The sequence below is a fragment of the Misgurnus anguillicaudatus genome, chromosome 19, assembly GCF_027580225.2.
Source record: "Misgurnus anguillicaudatus chromosome 19, ASM2758022v2, whole genome shotgun sequence".
NCBI lineage: Eukaryota > Metazoa > Chordata > Actinopteri > Cypriniformes > Cobitidae > Misgurnus > Misgurnus anguillicaudatus.
The window spans coordinates 30,118,771-30,143,030 of record NC_073355.2 but is presented as its reverse complement, the minus strand read 5'-3'; the positions used below and the strand labels follow the sequence as shown (position 1 = coordinate 30,143,030).

The window sequence follows — 24,260 nt, the reverse complement described above, 5'->3', positions numbered from 1 at the left end:
TCACAATTATAAACCTTTATTACCTCTTAAAACCAATTAAATATTGTAAACAAGTCACTTATCAGTTAACACTGATTGTAGGAATTTTTTTAGGTTCAACTTTATTGTCATTGTGCTTAGTACAAGTACAGCACAATAAAATGCAGTGAGCATCTAATCAGAAGTATAGCAATATGGATCGTTTCACTTAATCATTAAACGATAATCGGTTTGGCACCTAATAAAAGGGTAAAGAGAGGTCTCTAGTCTAAATGAACAGTAACTGTAAAACATTTATTGGCCAACACCACGCCTGTCACAAACAAGCACCGCCTCGTCGGAAGAAGGTGGATCACGGAAGTTCATTCCTCAAAGCGGAAGTGAAGGCCAAGGCCCGTCGACTGGAGACGCTTCGGACTGTTGGAGGGGAATTTTTATCTCAGACTGTCAACCAGAGATTTGAGAGAGAACGAGAACGCCTGTCGCACCCCAATCTTAAGGTAACCGCTGATGTCGGTATGATTGAGGTTAAAGTCAGCTGATCGATGTTTACTTATACTGACGAACTGTCAGGACTGTCAGCCGATGCTGTGCCGCTCCTCTGGATCTTTTCTCTGGACGACATAACAATATTTAAATAATTAACGCGTCTATGTGCATTTATGTCTCTTTCAATGTACGTCAGAGTATGATGCTTGCATTATCAAGCTTATTGAAATCATCTTCAACGTAACGTGTTTATTATGTGTGTATGTCAGCGAGCCTCTGCTTTTCTCATTAGATCTCCGATTAGCAGCTCTGAAGTTTTATCATCAACAGCAGGGCTTTATTGTTATCTTGGCTTTTTCAAATCTGACAGTTGCGATGCACGAGCATGCACATCTCTGCGACACTTAAGTTGCGTGTTACTTCTCCAAACGTAGATCTACATATTTTGTAATCATTTAACAGCTTCTCAGCAGCAATGGCATTATCTTATCAACCGGCTTTCAGTTGAATGTCTGTGGTCTGAGATCGTGGGTGGGACAAATCAGAAGTGAAACCCATCGGCCTTCATCAGGAAGTCGATATCTCGATTTTGGCCGCAGTACAGACGTCATGGCCAGACAAGTTGTTTCATTGAGTCTGTCAGACGTCATATTTGAGAAAATAAAATAGTTCAGTGTATTTTGCGTGAGGTCTAAGGCTGGACGCTGTGCATTTTTTTCTGGTCACCGTTGGTGGGACGACTTGAGGAGCCTTGATTGACAGGTCAGTTAGATGCGTCATCACATTGTTTGCGCGCACGTTAGTATGCGAACTTGCTGCTAGGAATGGCAGCATTTCCTAAGAGCTATTTTTAAATTAGTTTGGGTTTTTAAAATGTATATTATATAAAGAGTCTTTATAAAGGCATTTATTATTTAAAGTCATAATTATACTGTGCTATTAACAATTTTCTTGATTAGATAAAAAAGTAATCGATCCGATTATCTCTATGTGATCTTTCCATACAGATTTGCATTACATTTATGGCGCTATTAGATGCATTTATTCAAATTACAAGCTACGTTTTAGCAGTAAGTTTGTTCCCTGTGGATCGAACCCATGAACTTTTGCGCTGCTAACCCAGTCCTCTGTCAATAAGGCTACCTGAATACCCAAGGATGATTTTCCAGTGTTATTGTCGCAGCTGGATGTTAACCATTGATATGGTGACATCTTTATATGCACTTCTGTAACTCCATTCTTCCACATAGTGAACTTTAGTTCGATGGAGGCACTCGATGAACACATGACCATTGAAACCTGCTTTCTTCAAGCTGTTTTATAAGTGTCATGATCTCATTATCTGTAAGTGCTGTGTCTTAGCTTGGTTAGTAGTACTATTCATACAGACGAACATCATCTCAGTGCAGTGATATAGCCTACATCTTATCATAAAGCACCATACGGTGTTGCCGCAGAATATTAAAAAGGCTGATCATTGATACTGGAATGAACTTTTAATGAGTTAAGTTTAAACGATGTTTGTTGCTTTCTTGTTTTGGCTGTCACTGCAGGTGAGCAAACAAGTACAGAATCTCGCTGTGCACTCCTGGTTCTGCTCCGAAGAGCACAGTGGGTTTTCCCAGCATGCCTTGTAACAGCTTGAGGCTTTCTATGTCATTAATAAGGCTTTTGTGGAACGTCTGTTAAAACAATCAAATTAAAATGTTTATTTCTCATTACGGTCAATGCCAAATATTGCTCCTTTAACTAATGACTCATACCGAAAATGTCTCGCTGTTGAAGCAGGGTGTGATCGAGGTTATTTCCACTATCAAATATTTTATGTCTCTTCTGTTTATTTAGCATTATGATTCTTGTTATTATTATTATTATTAGGTCTCATTGATGACCGAATGTGTACAGGAATGTTAGAAATCTCTGCGCTACCTGGAAACATGTTTAGGTGGAAAGTACAAACCACCTGCTGGTCTGAGTTATCCAAACCTGAACTAGAAATAATGAGATGTTCATAAGAAAATGAGTTTTCAGATTATTATAATGACTATTTGACTTCACTGCGCAAACAGACATTGTCTGTCGCACATAAACCTAATTATGTTGGCTTGACAAAGCCAACATACTGTTATTGTATCTAAGCTTATTAGTGGTGCTTGCATTTATGCAAGGCATCACTATTATTATTCCTTTCGGTTATTAGTGGTGCTTGCATTTATGCAAGGCATCACTATTACTATTGTGCATACTTATTATATCTTTATTCTTATGTCGCAAAAAAGTTTGGCGCGTAACTCGTCCCGCACGCTTTGTCGCAGTCCCATGAAAGAGGGCTCAAATTGACTGGTTTATTGAGGAGAGGTGTGCTATGACTTTTATAAGCGATCGGGTGCAGGATTTCCGAAAGGGGGGCGAAAAACCACCCGAAAAATCCCATTGACTTAACATTGCGCCGAACTTTGAAGGGTCATAGCGCCGCTCGAGGATTTTGTAGAAACATGTAGGTTACAACATTTGAAGAGGGGGGTAGACTCTGTAAGAACATACATCACATTGGGGTGTGAGTTGTACCCCTGGGGTGTAAGAGGCACCCGAAATTTCCCATTGACTTATAATGGGGCAGGAAACATGCCCATATAAGGGAATAAAACAGTTCCAGATGGGATATCTTTGCTTTACAGTGTCGTAGAGATAAGTGGGTGGGCTCATTTTACTCGGGCATCCAATCAGTCTCTCAGGATCATCCCAGAGCTATTAAGCCACGCCCCTAGCAACAATTTTGGGCACCCTAGCAACATCTCCCATAGACTGCCATTATAAAATGCCCAGATGGAAATCTTTGCACCACAGTGTCATAGAGATGGGGGTGGGCTCATTTTACTCAGGCATCCAATCAGTCTCTCAGGATCCTTACATAGGTATTAAGCCACGCCCCTAGCAACCACTTTTGAGCACCCTAGCAACATAAAATTCAAACGGTTATATCTCAGCATCAGAACATCGTAGAGACACGGGGGTTGGACCGTTTGACCCGTGACTCAGTGTGTAATCATTATGGGATCCCAATTTTTTCCCTAGCAACCAAATACAGTACCCTAGCAACAGAGTAAACAAAGCCTTATATCTCCGCATCAGAACATCGTAGAGACACGGGGATTGGACCGTTTGACTCGTGACTTGGAGTGTAATCATTATTGGATGCCAATTTTTTCCCTAGCAACCAAATACAGTACCCTAGCAACAGAGTAAACAAAGCCTTATATCTCCGCACCAGAACATCGTAGAGACACGGGGGTTGGACAGTTTGACTCGTGACTCGGAGTGTAATCATTATGGGATGCCAATTTTTTCCCTAGCAACCAAATACAGTACCCTAGCAACAGAGTAAACAAAGCCTTATATCTCCCCATCAGAACATCGTAGAGACACGGGGGTTGGACCGTTTGACTTGTGACTCGGAGTGTAATCACTAGGGGATGGCAATTTTCTCCCTAGCAACCAAATACACTACCCTAGCAACCAAATAAACAAAGCCTTATATCTCAGCATCAGAACATCGTAGAGACATGGGGGTTGGACCGTTTGACTCGTCACCCGGAGTGTAATCACTGTTGGATGTCAAATTTTCCCTAGCAACCAAATACAGTACCCTAGCAACCGAATAAACAAAGCCTTATATCTCCCCATCAGAACATTGTAGAGACATGGGGGTTTGACCATTTGACTTGTGACTCGGAGTGTAATCACTAGTGGATGGCAATTTTCTCCCTAGCAACCAAATACACTACCCTAGCAACAGAGTAAACAAAGCCTTATATCTCCGCATCAGAACATCGTAGAGACACGGGGGTTGGACCGTTTGACTCGTGACTCGGCGGGTAATCATTATGGGATGCCAATTTTTTCCCTAGCAACCAAATACAGTACCCTAGCAACAGAGTAAACAAAGCCTTATATCTCCGCATCAGAACATCGTAGAGACACGGGGGTTGGACGGTTTGACTCGTGAATCGGAGTGTAATCACTATTGGATGTCAAATTTTTCCCTAGCAACCAAATACAGTACCCTAGCAACCAAATAAACAAAGCCTTATATCTCCCCATCAGAACATTGTAGAGACATGGGGGTTTGACCATTTGACTTGTGACTCGGAGTGTAATCACTAGTGGATGGCAATTTTCTCCCTAGCAACCAAATACACTACCCTAGCAACCGAATAAACAAAGCCTTATATCTCAGCATCAGAACATCGTAGAGACATGGGGGTTGGACCGTTTGACTCGTGACCCAGAGTGTAATCACATTTGGATGTCAAATTTTCCATAGCAACCAAATACAGTACCCTAGCAACCGAATAAACAAAGCCTTATAACGGGTTTGGATCGTTTTACTCGTGACTGGAAGTATAATCATATACTGTCCCCCGAAATTTGCCACGGCAAGCACCACTTCACATTTTCTTCAGGAAATGTACCTATCTAGTTATGTTGGCTTGACAAAGCCAACATACTGATATTGTATTTAAACTTATTATTATGTTGGCTTGACAAAGCCAACATACTGTTCTTCGATCTAAGCTTATTATTATTATTATTATTATTATTATTATTATTCTGGTCCACACTTTTTCTAACAGTAACTCCTCCTAGAGCTTTCAAGCTACACCCACAAAACTTTACAAAACTTTTAAGACTGGTACGTAGATTTATGCTATATCTTTTCTAACTGATGGGACCTACCGAATTCCTAAACGGGGCGCTCAAACACCCCAAATTTTCCATTGACTTAACATTGCGACAAACTTTGACGGGTCATAGCTGCAAGCGAGAAATTTGTAGAAACTTGTGGGTTACCACATTTGAAGAGGCTGGCAGGCTCTGTAAGAACATACATCACATTGGGGTGTAAGTCTCACCCCTGGGGTGTAAGAGACACCCAAATTTCCCCATTGACTTATAATGGGGCAAGGAACGTGCCCATATAAGGGAATAAAAGCGTCCCAGATGGAATATCTTCACTTTAGAGTGTCGTAGAGACATGGGGGTGGGCTCATTTTACTCAGGCATCCAATCAGTCTCTCTGGATCGTCTCAAAGCTGTTAAGCCACGCCCCTAGCAACCATTTTTGGGTACCCTAGCAACATCTCCTATAGACTGCCATTATAAAATGCCCAGATGGATATCTTTGCAGCACAGTGTCACAGAGACATGGGGGTGGGCTCATTTTACTCAGGCATCCAATCAGTCTCTAAGGATTCTTATTGAGGTATTAAGCCACGCCCCTAGCAACCAAATATGAGCACCCTAGCAACATAATAAACAAAGCCTTATATCTCTGGATCCGAACATCATAGAGACATGGGGGTTGGGTCTTTTGGTCATGTTAGCCTTATGCTAGTTTCATGCTAAGTCATACTAGCTTCATGCTAGTTTCATGCTAGCTTCATGCTAATTTCATCATAAATCTTGCTAACTTCATGCTTATTCATGTTAGCATCATGTTAGCTTTATGCAAATTCATCTTAGCATCATGCTAACTTCATGCTAATTCATGTTAGCATCATGCTAGCTTCATGCTAATTTATGTTAGCATCATGCTAGCTTAATGCTAATTCATGTTAGCATCATGTTAGCTTCATGCTAATTAATGTTAGCAACATGCTAACTTCATGCTAATTCATGTTAGCATCATGCTAGCTTCATGCTAATTCACGTTAGCATCATGCTAATTCATGTTAGCATCATGCTAGCTTCATGCTAATTCATGTTAACATCATGTAAGCTTCATGTTAGCATCACGTTAGCTTCATGTTAATTCATGTTAGCATCATGCTAGCTTCATGCTAATTCATGTTAGCATCATGTTAGCTTCATGTTAATTCATATTAGCATCATGCTAGCTTCATGCTAATTCATGTTAACATCATGCTAATTCATGTTAGCATCATGCTAGCTTCATGCTAATTCATGTTAGCATCATGCTAGCTTCATGCTAACTTCATGCTAATTCATGTTAGCATCATGCTAGCTTCATGCTAATTCATGTTAGCATCATGCTAGCTTCATGCTAATTCATATTAGCATCATGCTAGCTTCATGCTAATTCATGTTAGCATCATGCTAGCTTCATGCTAATTCAATTTAGCATCATGTTAGCTTCATGCTAATTCATGTTAGCATCATGCTAGCATCATGCTAGCTTCATGCTAATTCATATTAGCATCATGCTAGCTTCATGCTAATTCATGTTAGCATCATGCTAGCTTCATGCTAATTCATGTTAGCATCATGCTAGCTTCATGCTAATTCATGTTAGCTTCATGCTAATTCATGTTAGCATCATGCTAGCTTCATGCTAATTCATGTTAGCATCATGCTAGCTTCATGCTAATTCATGTTAGCATCATGTTAGCTTCATGCTTATTCATGTTAGCATCATGTTAGCTTCATGCTATTTCATGTTAGCATCATGCTATCTTCATGCTTATTCATGTTAACCATGTTAGCTTCATGCTAGCTTCAGGCTAATCATGCTAGCTTCATGCTAAATCAGGCTAGCTTCATACTTAAACATACTAACAGCCAGATAGCCTACTAAACTATACATCTGTCAAACCTTTTTAAACGTACAGGCTACGCTTTGGCAAGCCAACATAAAGTTTGTCAACAAACTTTTCTATCTAGTTATTATTCTTTTTCTCCCCCCAAAATTTCTGACACTAACTCGTCCTAGGGCTTTCAAGCTACATGCACCAAATTTTCCACAGACCTTCAGACTGGTCTGACTTAGTGTGCTATATCTTTTCTAACTGATGAGACCTTCCGAATTCCTAAACGGGGGGCTCGAACGCCCCAAAATTTCCATTGACTTAACATTGAGACAAACTTTGACGGGTCATAGCTGCGAGTGAGAAACTTGTAGAAACTTGTGGCTTACCACATTTAAGGAGGCTGACAGGCTCTGTAAGAACATACCTCACAATGGGGTATAAGCTGTACCCCTGGGGTGTAAGAGGCCCCCAAAATTTCCCATTGACTTATAATGGGGCAGGAAACATGCCCATATAAGGGAATAAAAGCGTCCCAGATGGAATATCTTTACTTTAGAGTGTCGTAGAGACATGGGGGTGGGCTCATTTTACTCAGTCATCCTATCAGTCTCTTAGGATTGCCCCAAAGCTAGTTAGCCACGCCCCTAGCAACAATTTTGGGTACCCTAGCAACATCTCCCATAGACTACCATTATAAAAAGCCCAGATGGATATCTTTACACCAGAGTGTCATAGAGACATAGGGGTGGGCTCATTTTACTCAGGCATCCAATCAGTCTTAATAGGATTCTTATTGAGGCATTAAGCCACGCCCCTAGCAACCAAATATGAGCACCCTAGCAACATAATAAACAAAGCCTTATATCTCTTGGTCTGAACATCATAGAGACATGGGGGTTGGGTCTTTGGGTCATGTTAGCTTCATGCTAGCTCCATGCTAAGTCATACTAGCTTCATGCTAGTTTCATGCTAGCTTTATGCTAATTTCTTAATAAATCTTGCTAACTTCATGCTAAATCATGCTAACTTCATGTTAAATCTTGTTAGCTGCACGTTAAATAGTGCTAGCTTCATGCTAATCATGTTAGCATCATGTTAACTTCATGCTAATCGTGCTAGAATCATGCTAACTTCATGCTAATCATGCTAGAAACATGCTAGCTTCATGCTAATCATGCTAGAATCATGCTAGCTTCATGCTAATCATGCTAACATCATGCTAGCTTTATGCTAATCATGCTAGCAACATGCTAGCTTTATGCTAATCATGCTAGCAACATGCTAGCTTTATGCTAATCATGCTAGCAACATGCTAGCTTTATGCTAATCATGTTAGCAACATGCTAGCTTCATGCTAATCATGCTAGCATCATGCTAGCTTCATGCTAATCATGCTAGCAACATGCTTACTTTATGCTAATCATGTTAGCTTCATGCTAATCATGTTAGCATCATGCTAGCTTTATGCTAATCATGCTAGCTTCATACTAATCATGTTAGCATCATGCTAGCTTCATGCTAATCATGTAAGCATCATGCTAGCTTCATGCTAATCATGCTAGCATCATGCTAGCTTCATGCTAAACATGCTAACATCATGCTAGCTTCATGATAATCATGCTAGTATCATGCTAACATCATGCTAACTTCATGCTAGCTTCATGCTTATCATGCTAACATCATGCTAACATCATGCTTATCATGTTAGCATAATGTTAACTTCATGCTAATCATGCTAGCTTCATGCTAATCATGCTAACATCATGCTAGCTTCATGCTAATCATGCTAGCTTCATGCTAATCATGCTAGCATCATGCTAATCATGCTAGCATCATGCTTATCATGCTAGCTTCATGCTAGCTTCATGCTAATCATGCTAGCATCATGTTAGCTTCATGCTAATCATGCTAGCATCATGCTAGCTTCATGCTAATCATGCTAGCTTCATACTAATCATGTTAGCATCATGCTACCTTCATGCTAATCATGTTAGCATCATGCTAGCTTCATGCTAATCATGCTAGCATCATGCTAACTTCATGCTAAACATGCTAGCATCATGCTAGCTTCATGATAATCATGCTAGCTTCATGCTAATCATGCTAACATCATGTTAGCTTCATGCTAATCATGCTAGCTTCATGCTAATCATGTTAGCGTCATGTTAATCATGCTAACATCATGCTAGCATCATGCTAATCATGCTAGCATCATGCCAGCTCCATGCTTATCATGATACCATCATGCTAGATTCATGCTTATCATGTTAGCATCATGCTAAATCATGCTACCTTTATACTTAAACGTTCTAACAGCCAGATTGCCTACTAAACTAAACTTCTGTCAAACAGTTTTAAACGTTCAAGCTACGCTTTTTCAAGCCAACATAAAGTTTGTCTTCAAACTTTAATATCTAGTTATTATTATTATTCTTTTTCTCCCCCCAAAATTATAAACACTAACTCGTCCTAGGGCTTTCAAGCTACATGCACCAAATTTTCCACAGACCTTCAGACTGGTCTGACTTAGTGTGCTATATCTTTTCTAACTGATGGGACCTTCCGAATTCCTAAACGGGGGGCTCGAACACCCCAAAATTTCCATTGACTTAACATTGAGACAAACTTTGACGGGTCATAGCTGCGAGTGAGAAACTTGTAGAAACTTGTGGCTTACCACATTTAAGGAGGCTGACAGGCTCTGTAAGAACATACCTCACAATGGGGTATAAGCTGTACCCCTGGGGTGTAAGAGGCCCCCAAAATTTCCCATTGACTTATAATGGGGCAGGAAACATGCCCATATAAGGGAATAAAAGTGTCCCAGATGGAATATCTTTACTTTAGAGTGTCGTAGAGACATGGGGGTGGGCTCATTTTACTCAGTCATCCTATCAGTCTCTTAGGATTGCCCCAAAGCTAGTTAGCCACGCCCCTAGCAACAATTTTGGGTACCCTAGCAACATCTCCCATAGACTACCATTATAAAAAGCCCAGATGGATATCTTTACACCAGAGTGTCATAGAGACATAGGGGTGGGCTCATTTTACTCAGGCATCCAATCAGTCTTAATAGGATTCTTATTGAGGCATTAAGCCACGCCCCTAGCAACCAAATATGAGCACCCTAGCAACATAATAAACAAAGCCTTATATCTCTTGGTCTGAACATCATAGAGACATGGGGGTTGGGTCTTTGGGTCATGTTAGCTTCATGCTATCTCCATGCTAAGTCATACTAGCTTCATGCTAGTTTCATGCTAGCTTTATGCTAATTTCATAATAAATCTTGCTAACTTCATGCTAAATCATGCTAACTTCATGCTTACTTCATGCTAATCATGCTAGCCTCATGCTAGCGTCATGCTAATCATGCTAGCATCATGCTAACTTCATGCTAATCATGCTAGAATCATGCTAGCTTCATGCTAATCATGTTAGAATCATGCTAGCTTCATGCTAATCATGTTAGAATCATGCTAGTTTCATGCTAGCTTCATGCTAACATCATGTTAGCTTCATGCTAATCATGTTAACATCATGCTAGCTTCATGCTAATCATGTTAGCATCATGCTAGCTTCATGCTAATCATGCTAACATCATGTTAGCTTCATGCTCATCATGCTAGCATCATGTTAGCTTCATGCTCATCATGCTAGCATCATGCTAGCTTCATGCTAATCATGCTAGCATCATGTTAGCTTCATGCTAATCATGCTAGCTTCATGCTAATCATGCTAGCATCATGCTAGCTTCATGCTAATCATGCTAGCATCATGCTAGCTTCATGCTAATCATGCTAGCATCATGCTAGCTTCATGCTAATCATGCTAGCATCATGCTAGCTTCATGCTAATCATGCTAGCATCATGCTAGCTTCATGCTAATCATGCTAGCATCATGTTAGCTTCATGCTAATCATGCTAGCTTCATGCTAATCATGCTAGCTTCATGCTAGCTTCATGCTAATCATGCTAGCATCATGCTAATCATGCTAGCATCATGTTAGCTTCATGCTAATCATGCTAGCATCGTGCTAGCTTCATGCTAGCATCATGCTAGCTTCATGCTAATCATGCTAGCTTCATGCTAATCATGCTAGCATCGTGCTAGCTTCATGCTAGCTTCATGCTAATCATGCTAGCTTCATGCTATCATCATGCTATTCATGGTAGCATCATGCTAGCATCATGCTAATCATGCTAACATCATTCTAGCTTCATGCTAATCATGCTAGCATCATGCCAGCTTCATGCTTATCATGTTAGCATCATGCTAAATCATGCTACCTTCATACTTAAACATTCTAACAGCCAGATAGCCTACTAAACTAAACTTCTGTCAAACCGTTTGAAACGTTCAAGCTACGCTTTTTCAAGCCAACATAAAGTTTGTCTTCAAACTTTAATATCTAGTTAGTGGTGCTTGCATTTATGCAAGGCATCACTATTATTATTCCCCATACTTATTAGTGGTGCTTGCATTTATGCAAAGCATCACTATTATTATTGCTCAAAGATATTATTATTATTCTTCTTTTTCTGGACACTTTTTCGGCGCGTAACTCGTCTCGCACGGTTTGCCGTAGTGCCATGAAAGAGGGCTCAAATCGACCGGATTCTTGAGGAGAGGTGTGCTATGACTTTTATAAGGGATCGGGTGCAGGATTTCCGAAAGAGGCGCGAAAAACCTCCCGAAAACGTCCCATTGACTTTACATTGCGTCGAACTTTAACGGGTCATAGCTCCACTCGAGGATTTAGTAGAAACATGTGAGTTACAGCATTTGAAGAGGGTGGTAGGCTCTGTAAGAACATACATCACATTGGGGTGTAAGTTGTACCCCTGGGGTGTAAGAGGTGCCCAAAAGTGCCCTAATGGAAAGTCAATGGGGCGAAAATCTCATAGACTAACATTGCGAAAAAAATTTGACGGGTCACAGGTCCAAGTGAGGATTTCATAGAAACATGTGGGTTACTAAAATTGAAGAGGGTGCTAGACTCTGTCAGGACGTCCCCCACAATGGGGTGTAAGGTTACCCTAGCAACCGTTTTGGGCACCCTAGCAACATCTCCCATAGACTGCCATTATAAAATGCCCAGATGGATATCTTTGCACCACAGTGTCATAGAGACATGGGGGTGGGCTCATTTTACTCAGGCATCCAATCAGTTTCTCAGGATCCTTAAAGACTTATTAAGCCACGCCCCTAGCAACCACTTTTGAGCACCCTAGCAACATAAAATTCAAACAGTTATATCTCGGCATCAGAACATTGTAGAGACACGGGGGTTGGACCGTTTTACTTGTGACTAGGGGTGTAACAATTGGGCACATAATTGGCCACTCCCAAGCCACGCCCCTAGCAACCAAATTTGAGCACCCTAGCAACCGAATAAACAAAGCCATATATCTCCGCATCAGAACATCGTAGAGAAACGGGGGTTGGACCGTTTTACTTGTGACTAGGGGTGTAACAATTGGGCACATCATTGGCCACTCCCAAGCCACGCCCATAGCAACCAAATTTGAGCACCCTAGCAACCGAATAAACAAAGCCTTATATCTCCACATCAGAACATCGTAGAGACACGAGGGTTGGACCGTTTTACTTGTGACTAGGGGTGTAACAATTGGGCACATCATTGGCCACTCCCATGCCACGCCCCTAGCAACCAAATTTGAGCACCCTAGCAACCAAATAAACAAAGCCTTATATCTCCGCATCAGAACATCGTAGAAACACGGGGGTTGGACCGTTTGACTAGTGACTCGGAGGGTAATCACTAGTGGACGCCATTTTTTTCCCTAGCAACCAAATACAGTACCCTAGCAACAGAGTAAACAAAGCCTTATATCTCCGCATCAGAACATCGTAGAGACACGGGGGTTGGACCGTTTGACTTGTGACTCGGAGGGTAATCACTAGTGGATGCCATTTTTTTCCCTAGCAACCAAATACAGTACCCTAGCAACAGAGTAAACAAAGCCTTATATCTCTGCATCAGAACATCGTAGAGACACGGGGCTTGGACCGTTTGACTTGTGACTTGGAGTGTAATCACCAGTGGATGCCAATTTTCCCCCTAGCAACCAAATACAGTACCCTAGCAACAGAGTAAACAAAGCCTTATATCTCCGCATCAGAACATCGTAGAGACACGGGGGTTGGACCATTTTACTCGTTACTCCTAGTGTAATCACCAGTGGATGCCATTTTTTTCCCTAGCAACCTAATACAGTACCCTAGCAACAGAGTAAACAAAGCCTTATATCTCCGCATCAGAACATCGTAGAGACACGGGGGTTGGACCGTTTGACTCTTGACTTAGAGTGTAATCATTATGGGATGCCAATTTTTTCCCTAGCAACCAAATACAGTACCCTAGCAACAGAGTAAACAAAGCCTTATCTCCGCATCAGAACATCGTAGAGACACGGGGGTTGGACTGTTTGACTCGTGACTCGGAGTATAATCATTATGGGATGCCAATTTTTTCCCTAGCAACCAAATACAGTACCCTAGCAACAGAGTAAACAAAGCCTTATATCTCCGCATCAGAACATCGTAGAGACACGGGGGTTGGACCGTTTGACTTGTGACTCGGAGTGTAATCATTATGGGATGCCAATTTTTTCCCTAGCAACCAAATACAGTACCCTAGCAACAGAGTAAACAAAGCCTTATATCTCCGCATCAGAAAATCGTAGAGACACGGGGGTTGGACCGTTTGACTCGTGACTCGGAGGGTAATCCCTAGTGGATGCCATTTTTTTCCCTAGCAACCAAATACAGTACCCTAGCAACAGACTAAACAAAGCCTTATATGTCCGCATCAGAACATCGTAGAGACACGGGGGTTGGACCGTTTGTCTTGTGACTCGGAGGGTAATCACTAGTGGATGCCATTTTTTCCCTAGCAACCAAATACAGTACCCTAGCAACAGACTAAACAAAGCCTTATATGTCCGCATCAGAACATCGTAGAGACACGGGGGTTGGACCGTTTGACTCGTGACTTGGAGGGTAATCACTAGTGGATGGCAATTTTTTCCCTAGCAACCAAATACAGTACCCTAGCAACAGAGTAAACAAAGCCTTATATCTCCGCATCAGAACATCGTAGAGACAAGGGGGTTGGACCGTTTGACTCGTGACTCAGAGGGTAATCACTAGTGGATGGCAATTTTTTCCATAGCAACCAAATACAGTACCCTAGCAACAGAGTAAACAAAGCCTTATATCTCCGCATCAGAACATCGTAGAGACACGGGAGTTGGATCGTTTTACTTTTGGCTTGGCGTATAATCATATATGTTCCCCAGAATTTTGCCACGGCAAGCACCACTTCACATTTTCTTCAGGAAATGTACCTATCTAGTTATTATTATTCTTCTTCTTCTTCTGAGACTAAAATTTCTGCGGCTAACTCGTCCGACAGCTTTCAAGCTACATCCACGAAATTTTCCACGGACATTCTGACTGGTCTAAAGAAGTGTGCTATATCTTTTTGACGGGATCCGACTTACGGAATTCCTAAAACGGGACATAAAACTTCCGAAAAGTCCCATTTACTTAACATTGCGACAAACTTTGACAGGTCATAGCTGCGAGCGAGAAATTTTTAGAAACTTGTGGGTTACCACATTTGAAGAGGCTGGCAGGCACTGTGAGAACATACCTCACATTGGGGTGTAAGTTTCACCCCTGGGGTGTAGGAGGCCCCCAAAATTCCCCATTGACTTATAACGGGGCAGGAAACACGCCCATATAAGGGAATAAAAACGTTCCAGATGGAATATCTTCGCTTTACAGTGTCATAGAGACATGGGGGTGGGCTCATTTTACTCAGGCATCCAATCAGTCTCTCTGGATCATCCCATAGCAATTAAGCCACGCCCCTAGCAACCATTTTTGGGCACCCTAGCAACATCTCCCATAGACTGCCATTATAAAATGCCCAAATGGATATCTTTGCAGCACAGTGTCACAGAGACATGGGGGTGGGCTCATTTTACTCAGGCATCCAATCAGTTTCTAAGGATTCTTATTGAGCTATTAAGCCACGCCCCTAGCAACCAAATATGAGCACCCTAGCAACATGATAAACAAAGCCTTATATCTCTGGATCCGAACATCATAGAGACATGGGGGTTGGGTCTTTTGGTCATGTTAGCTTCATGCTAGCTTCAAGCTAAGTCATACTAGCTTCATGCTAGTTTCATGCTAGCTTTATGCTAATTTCATAATAAATCTTGCTAACTTCATGCTTATTCATGTTAGCATCATGCTAGCTTCATGCTAATTCATGTTAGCATCATGCTAGCTTCATGCTAATTCATGTTAGCATCATGCTAGCTTCATGCTAATTCATGTTAGCTTAATGCTAGCTTCATGCTAATTCATGTTAGCATCATGCTAGCTTCATGCTAATTCATGTTAGCTTAATGCTAGCTTAATGCTAATTCATGTTAGCATCATGCTAGCTTCATGCTAATTCATGTTAGCATCATGCTAGCTTCATGCTAATTCATGTTAGCATCATGCTAGCTTCATGCTAATTCATGTTAGCTTAATGCTAGCTTAATGCTAATTCATGTTAGCATCATGCTAGCTTCATGCTAATTCATGTTAGCATCATGCTAGCTTCATGCAAATTCATGTTAGCATCATGCTAGCTTCATGATAATTCATGTTAGCATCATGCTAGCTTCATGCTAATTCATGTTAGCATCATGCTAGCTTCATGCTAACTTCATGCTAATTCATGTTAGCATCATGCTAGCTTCATGTTAATTCATGTTAGCATCATGCTAGCTTCATGCTAATTCATGTTAGCATCATGCTAACTTCATGTTAATTCATGTTAGCATCATGCTAGCTTCATGCTAATTCATGTTAGCATCATGCTAGCTTCATGCTAATTCATGTTAGCATCATGCTAGCTTCATGCTAACTTCATGCTAATTCATGTTAGCATCATGCTAGCTTCATGTTAATTTATGTTAGCATCATGCTAGCTTCATGCTAATTCATGTTAGCATCATGCTAACTTCATGTTAATTCATGTTAGCATCATGCTAGCTTCATGCTAATTCATGTTAGCATCATGCTAGCTTAATGCTAACTTCATGTTAATTCATGTTAGCATCATGCTAGCTTCATGCTAATTCATGTTAGCATCATGCTAGCTTCATGCTAACTTCATGCTAATTCATGTTAGCATCATGCTAGCTTCATGCTAATTCATGTTAGCATCATGCTAGCTTCATGCTAATTCATGTTAGCATCATGCTAGCTTCATGATAATTCATGTTAGCATCATGCTAGCTTCATGATAATTCATGTTAGCATCATGCTAGCTTCATGCTAACTTCATGCTAATTCATGTTAGCATCATGCTAGCTTCATGTTAATTCATGTTAGCATCATGCTAGCTTCATGCTAATTCATGTTAGCATCATGCTAACTTCATGTTAATTCATGTTAGCATCATGCTAGCTTCATGCTAATTCATGTTAGCATCATGCTAGCTTAATGCTAACTTCATGTTAATTCATGTTAGCATCATGCTAGCTTCATGCTAATTCATGTTAGCATCATGCTAGCTTCATGCTAACTTCATGCTAATTCATGTTAGCATCATGCTAGCTTCATGTTAATTCATGTTAGCATCATGCTAGCTTCATGCTAATTCATGTTAGCATCATGCTAACTTCATGCTAATTCATGTTAGCATCATGCTAGCTTCATGCTAATTCATGTTAGCATCATGCTAGCTTAATGCTAACTTCATGCTAATTCATGTTAGCATCATGCTAGCTTCATGCTAATCATGCTAACTTGATACTAGCTTCATGCTAATCATGTTAGCTTCATGCTAGCTTCATGCTAATTCATGTTAGCATCATGCTAGCTTTATGTTATTTCATGTTAGCATCATGCTAGCTTCATGCTAATCATGTTAGCTTCATGCTAATCAAGTTAGCTTCATGCTAGCTTCAGGCTAATCATGCTAACTTTATGTTAAATCAGGCTAGCTTCATACTTAAACATACTAACAGCCAGATAGCCTACTAAACTAAACTTCTGTCAAACCGTTTTTAACGTTCAGGCCAGGCTTTGTCAAGCCAACATAAAGTTTGTCAACAAACTTTTCTATCTAGTTATTATTCTTCTTCTTCCTCTTCTTCTTCTTCTTCTTCTTCTTCTGAGACTAAAATTTCTGCGGCTAACTCGTCCGACAGCTTTCAAGCTACATCCACGAAATTTTCCACGGACATTCTGACTGGTCTAAAGAAGTGTGCTATATCTTTTTGACGGGATCCGACTTACAGAATTCCTAAAACGGGACATAAAACTTCCGAAAAGTCCCATTTACTTAACATTGCAACAAACTTTGACAGGTCATAGCTCCGAGTGAGAAATTTGTAGAAACTTGTGGCTTACCATATTTAAGGAGGCTGACAGGCACTGTGAGAACATACCTCACATTGGGGTGTAAGTTTCACCCCTGGGGTGTAGGAGGCCCCCAAAATTCCTCATTGACTTATAACGGGGCAGGAAACACGCCCATATAAGGGAATAAAAACGTTCCAGATGGAATATCTTCGCTTTACAGTGTCATAGAGACATGGGGGTGGGCTCATTTTACTCAGGCATCCAATCAGTCTCTCTGGATCATCCCATAGCAATTAAGCCACGCCCCTAGCAACCATTTTTGGGCACCCTAGCAACATCTCCCATAGACTGCCATTATAAAATGCCCAGATGGATATCTTTGCAGCACAGTGTCACAGAGACATGGGGGTGGGCTCATTTTACTCAGGCATCCAATCAGTCTTTAAGGATTCTTATTGAGCTATTAAGCCACGCCCCTAGCAACCAAATATGAGCACCCTAGCAACATAATAAACAAAGCCTTATATCTCTGGATCCGAACATCATAGAGACATGGGGGTTGGGTCTTTTGGTCATGTTAGCTTCATGTTAGCTTCAAGCTAAGTCATACTAGCTTCATGTTAGTATCATGCTAGCTTTATGCTAATTTCATAATAAATCTTGCTAACTTCATGCTTATTCATGTTAGCATCATGCTAGCTTCATGCTAATTCATGTTAGCATCATGCTAGCTTCATGCTAATTCATGTTAGCATCATGCCAGCTTCATGCTAATTCATGTTAGCATCATGCTAGCTTCATGCTAATTCATGTTAGCTTCATGCTAATTCATGTTAGCTTCATGTTAGCTTCATGCTAATTCATGTTAGCATCATGCTAGCTTCATGCTAATTCATGTTAGCATCATGCTAGCTTCATGCTAATTCATGTTAGCATCATGCTAGCTTCATGCTAATTCATGTTAGCATCATGCTAGCTTCATGCTAATTCATGTTAGCATCATGCTAGCTTCATGCTAATTCATGTTAGCTTCATGCTAATTCATGTTAGCTTCATGCTAGCTTCATGCTAATTCATGTTAGCATCATGCTAGCTTCATGCTAATTCATGTTAGCATCATGCTAGCTTCATGCTAATTCATGTTAGCATCATGCTAGCTTCATGCTAATTCATGTTAGCATCATGCTAGCTTCATGCTAATTCATGTTAGCATCATGCTAGCTTCATGGTAATTCATGTTAGCATCATGCTAGCTTCATGTTAATTCATGTTAGCATCATGCTAGCTTCATGCTAATTCATGTTATCATCATGTTAGCTTCATGCTAATTCATGTTAGCATCATGCTAGCTTCATGCTAATTCATGTTAGCATCATGCTAGCTTCATGCTAATTCATGTTAGCATCATGCTAGCTTCATGCTAATTCATGTTAGCATCATGCTAGCTTCATGCTAATTCATGTTAGCATCATGCTAGCTTCATGCTAATTCATGTTAGCATCATGCTAGCTTCATGCTAATCATGTTAGCATCATGCTAGCTTCATGCTAATTCATGTTAGCATCATGCTAGCTTCATGCTAATTCATGTTAGCATCATGCTAGCTTCATGCTAATTCATGTTAGCATCATGCTAGCTTCATGCTAATCATGCTAACTTGATGCTAGCTTCATGCTAATCATGTTAGCTTCATGCTAGCTTCATGCTAATTCATGTTAGCATCATGCTAGCTTCATGCTATTTCATGTTAGCATCATGCTAGCTTCATGCTAATCATGCTAATCATGCTAACTTGATGCTAGCTTCATGCTAATCATGTTAGCTTCATGCTAGCTTCAGGCTAATCATGCTAGCTTTATGTTAAATCAGGCTAGCTTCATACTTAAACATACTAACAGCCAGATAGCCTACTAAACTAAACTTCTGTCAAACCGTTTTTAACGTTCAGGCCAGGCTTTGTCAAGCCAACATAAAGTTTGTCAACAAACTTTTCTATCTAGTTATTATTCTTCTTATGTCTGCACGTTTTTTCGGCGCGTAACTCGTCCCGCACGGTTTGCCGTAGTCCCATGAAAGAGGGCTCAAATCGACCGGTTTATTGAGGAGAGGTGTGCTATGACTTTTATAAGGGATCGGGTGCAGGATTTCCGAAAGGGGGGCAAAAAATCACCCCAAAAATCCCATTGACTTTACATTGCGCCGAACTTTGACGGGTCATAGCTCCGCTCGAGGATTTTGTAGAAACATGTGGGTTATAACATTTGAAGAGGGTGGTAGACTCTGTAAGAACATACATGACATTGGGGTGTAAGTTGTACCCCTGGGGTGTAAGAGGCACCCGAAAATTCCCATTGACTTATAATGGGGCAGGAAACATGCCCATATAAGGGAATAAAACAGTTCCAGATGGGATATCTTTGCTTTACAGTGTCCTAGAGATAAGTGGGTGGGCTCATTTCACTCGGGCATCCAATCAGTCCCTCAGGATCATCCCAGAGCTATTAAGCCACGCCCCTAGCAACAATTTTGGGCACCCTAGCAACATCTCCCATAGACTGCCATTATAAAATGCCCAGATGGATATCTTTGCACCACAGTGTCATATAGACATGGGGGTGGGCTCATTTTACTCAGGCATCCAATCAGTCTCTCAGGATCCTTACATAGGTATTAAGCCACGCCCCTAGCAACCATTTTTAAGCACCCTAGCAACATAAAATTCAAACAGTTATATCTCCGCATCAGAACATCGTAGAGACACGGGGGTTGGACCGTTTGACTAGTGACTCGGAGTGTAATCATTATGGGATGCCAATTTTTTCCCTAGCAACCAAATACAGTACCCTAGCAACAGAGTAAACAAAGCCTTATATCTCCGCTTCAGAACATCATAGAGACACGGGGGTTGGACCGTTTGACTAGTGACTCGGAGTTTAATCATTATGGGATGCCAATTTTTTCCATAGCAACCAAATACAGTACCCTAGCAACAGAGTAAACAAAGGCTTATATCTCCGCACCAGAACATCGTAGAGACACGGGGGTTGGACCGTTTGACTCGTGACTCAGAGTGTAATCATTATGGGATGCCAATTTTTTCCCTAGCAACCAAATACAGTACCCTAGCAACAGAGTAGACAAAGCCTTATATCTCCGCATCAGAACATTGTAGAGACACGTGGGTTGGACCGTTTGACTCGTGACTCGGAGTGTAATCATTATGGGATGCCAATTTTTTCCCTAGCAACCAATCACATTACCCTAGCAACAGAGTAAACAAAGCCTCATATCTCCGCATCAGAACATAGTAGAGACACGGGGGTTGGACCGTTTGACTCGTGACTCGGAGTGTAATCATTATGGGATGCCAATTTTTTCCCTAGCAACCAAATACAGTACCCTAGCAACAGAGTAAACAAAGCCTTATATCTCCGCATCAGAACATCGTAGAGACACGGGGGTTGGACCGTTTGACCCGTGACTCGGAGTGTAATCATTATGGGATGCCAATTTCTTCCCTAGCAACCAAATACAGTACCCTAGCAACAGAGTAAACAAAGCCTTATATCTCCGCATCAGAACATCGTAGAGACACGGGGGTTGGACCGTTTGACTCGTGACTCGGAGTGTGATCATTATGGGATGCCAATTTTTTCCCTAGCAACCAAATACAGTACCCTAGCAACAGAGTAAACAAAGCCTTATATCTCCGCATCAGAACATCGTAGAGACACGGGGGTTGGACCGTTTGACTCGTGACTCGGGGTGTAATCATTATGGGATGCCATTTTTTCCCTAGCAACCAAATACAGTACCCTAGCAACAGAGTAAACAAAGCCTTATATCTCCGCATCAGAACATCGTAGAGACATGGGGGTTGGACCGTTTGACTCGTGAATCGGCGTGTAATCACTATTGGATGTCAAATTTTTCCCTAGCAACCAAATACAGTACCCTAGCAACCAAATAAACAAAGCCTTATATCTCCCCATCAGAACATCGTAGAGACATGGGGGTTTGACCATTTGACTTGTGACTCGGAGTGTAATCACTAGTGGATGGCAATTTTCTCCCTAGCAACCAAATACACTACCCTAGCAACCGAATAAACAAAGCCTTATATCTCAGCATCAGAACATCGTAGAGACATGGGGGTTGGACCGTTTGACTCGTGACCTAGAGTGTAATCACTTTTGGATGTCAAATTTTTCCCTAGCAACCAAATACAGTACCCTAGCAACCAAATAAACAAAGCCTTATATCTCCCCATCAGAACATCGTAGAGACACGGGGGTTGGACCGTTTGACTCGTGACTCGGCGGGTAATCACTAGTGGATGCCAATTTTTCCCCTAGCAACCAAATACAGTACCCTAGCAACAGCGTAAACAAAGCCTTATATCTCCGCATCAGAACATCGTAGAGACACGGGGGTTGGACCGTTTGACTTGTGACTCGGCGGGTAATCACTAGTGGATGCCAATTTTTCCCCTAGCAACCAAATACAGTACCCTAGCAACAGCGTAAACAAAGCCTTATATCTCCGCATCAGAACATTGTACAGACACGGGGGTTGGACCGTTTGACTCGTGACTCGGAGGGTAATCACTAGTGGATGTCAATTTTTTCCCTAGCAACCAAATACAGTACCCTAGCAACCAGATAAACATAGCCTTATATCTCAGTATCAGAACATCGTAGAGGCACGGGAGTTGGATCGTTTTACTTTTGGCTTGGAGTATAATCATATATGTTACCCAGAAATTTGCCACGGCAAGCACCACTTCACATTTTCTTCAGGAAATGTACCTATCTAGTTATTATTATTATTTTTCTTCTGATCCCCAAAATTTCTGACTGTAACTCCTCCTAGAGCTTTCAAGCTACATTCACCAAACTTTCCAAAAGTCTTCAGACTGGTCTGACTTAGCGTGCTATGACATTTCTAACTGATGGGACTTACCGAATTCCTAAACGGGGCGCTCAAACACCCCAAATTTTCCATTGACTTAACATTGCGACAAACTTTGACGGGTCATAGCTGAGAGCGGGAAATGTGTAGAAACTTGTGGGTTACCACATTTGAAGAGGCTGGCAGGCACTGTGAGAACATACCTCACATTGGGGTGTAAGTTTCACCCCTGGGGCGTAAGAGCCACCCAAAACTCCCCATTGACTTATAACGGGGCAGGAAACATGCCCATATAAGGGAATAAAAGCGTCCCAGATGGAATATCTTCATTTTAGAGTGTCGTAGAGACATGGGGGTGGGCTCATTTTACTCAGGCATCCAATCAGTCTCTCAAGATCGTCCCATAGCTATTAAGCCACGCCCCTAGCAACCATTTTTGGGCACCCTAGCAACATATCCCATAGACTGCCATTATAAAATGCCCAGATGGATATCTTTGCAGCACAGTGTCACAGAGACATGGGGGTGGGCTCATTTTACTCAGGCATCCAATCAGTCTCTGAGGATTCTTATCGAGGTATTAAGCCACGCCCCTAGCAACAAAATATGAGCACCCTAGCAACATAATAAACAAAGCCTTATATCTCTGGATCCGAACATCATAGAGACATGGGGGTTGGGTCTTTTGGTCATGTTAGCCTTATGCTAGCTTCATGCTAAGTCATACTAGCTTCATGCTAGTTTCATGCTAGCTTTATGCTACTTTCATAATAAATCATGCTAGCTTCATGCTTATTCATGTTAGCATCATGCTAGCTTCATGCTAATTCATGTTAGCATCATGCTTATTCATGTTAATTCATGTTAGCATCATGCTAGCTTCATGCTAATTCATGTTAGCATCATGCTAACTTCATGCTAATTCATGTTAGCATCATGCTAGCTTCATGCTAATTCATATTACCATCATGCTAGCTTCATGCTAATTCATGTTAGCATCATGCTAGCTTCATGCTAATTCATGTTAGCATCATGCTAGCTTCATGCTAATTCATGTTAGCATCATGCTAGCTTCATGCTAATTCATGTTAGCATGATGCTAGCTTCATGCTAATTCATGTTAGCATCATGCTAGCTTCATGCTAATTCATGTTAGCATCATGCTAGCTTCATGCTAATTCATGTTAGCATCATGCTAGCTTAGTGCTAATTCATGTTAGCATCATGCTAGCTTCATGCTAATTCATGTTAGCATCATGCTAATTCATGTTAGCATCATGCTAGCTTCATGCTAATTCATGTTAGCATCATGCTAGCTTCATGCTAATTCATGTTAGCATCACGCTAGCTTCATGCTAATTCATGTTAGCATCATGCTAGCTTTATGCTAATTCATGTTAGCATCATGCTAGCTTCATGCTAATTCATGTTAGCATCATGTTTACTCATGCTTATTCATGTTAACATCATGCTAACTTAGTGCTAAATCATGTTAACATGCTAAGTTTTTGTTAAATCATGTTTACGGAAAGTTAGACTACTAAACTAAACTTGTTTTAAGTTTCTCCAAAACTTTTTTAAACGTTCAGGCCAGGTTTTGTCAAGCCAACATAAAGTTTGTCTTCAAACTTTTCTATCTAGTGAGGTTTTTGTTGTTGGACACGCATAATGGCATCTGTTTGGTTGTATTATTAATGAAGGCAGCTGTTGACAGCATCGGTTAACCCCCTTTAGGGTTTTGGGCAGGGCGTGGGTGTGTCACTATCTACATTGTTTGTTCTGCCAAATGGCAATGACTTCTTAGATAGACAGGCTGTCCTCCCTACTGAAAAATACAGCTAAGACCAGCATTGGGTGGCAGTAGCTGGTTTGGGCTGGTCCTCCCAGCCTGGCAAAACTGGTGGGTCGGCTGGTCTTTCTAACACCGCTAG

General features: G+C 41.2%; 1 protein-coding gene across 3 annotated transcripts in view; it reads left to right on the top strand.

Annotated features, from left to right (window-relative positions):
• The first annotated feature begins 314 nt into the window (after nucleotides 1–314).
• Nucleotides 315–24,260, top strand: part of rab5c (RAB5C, member RAS oncogene family) — a 40,817-nt gene continuing 16,871 nt past the window's right edge. The window contains exon 1 of one of the 3 annotated variants that reach the window (XM_073857412.1): nucleotides 315–479. The gene's annotated coding sequence lies outside the window, so the exon portion shown is untranslated. Of the gene's footprint in view, nucleotides 480–1,084; nucleotides 1,231–24,260 lie in introns of those variants that run through there. The other 2 variants (XM_073857409.1, XM_073857411.1) reach the window with 2 other exon arrangements.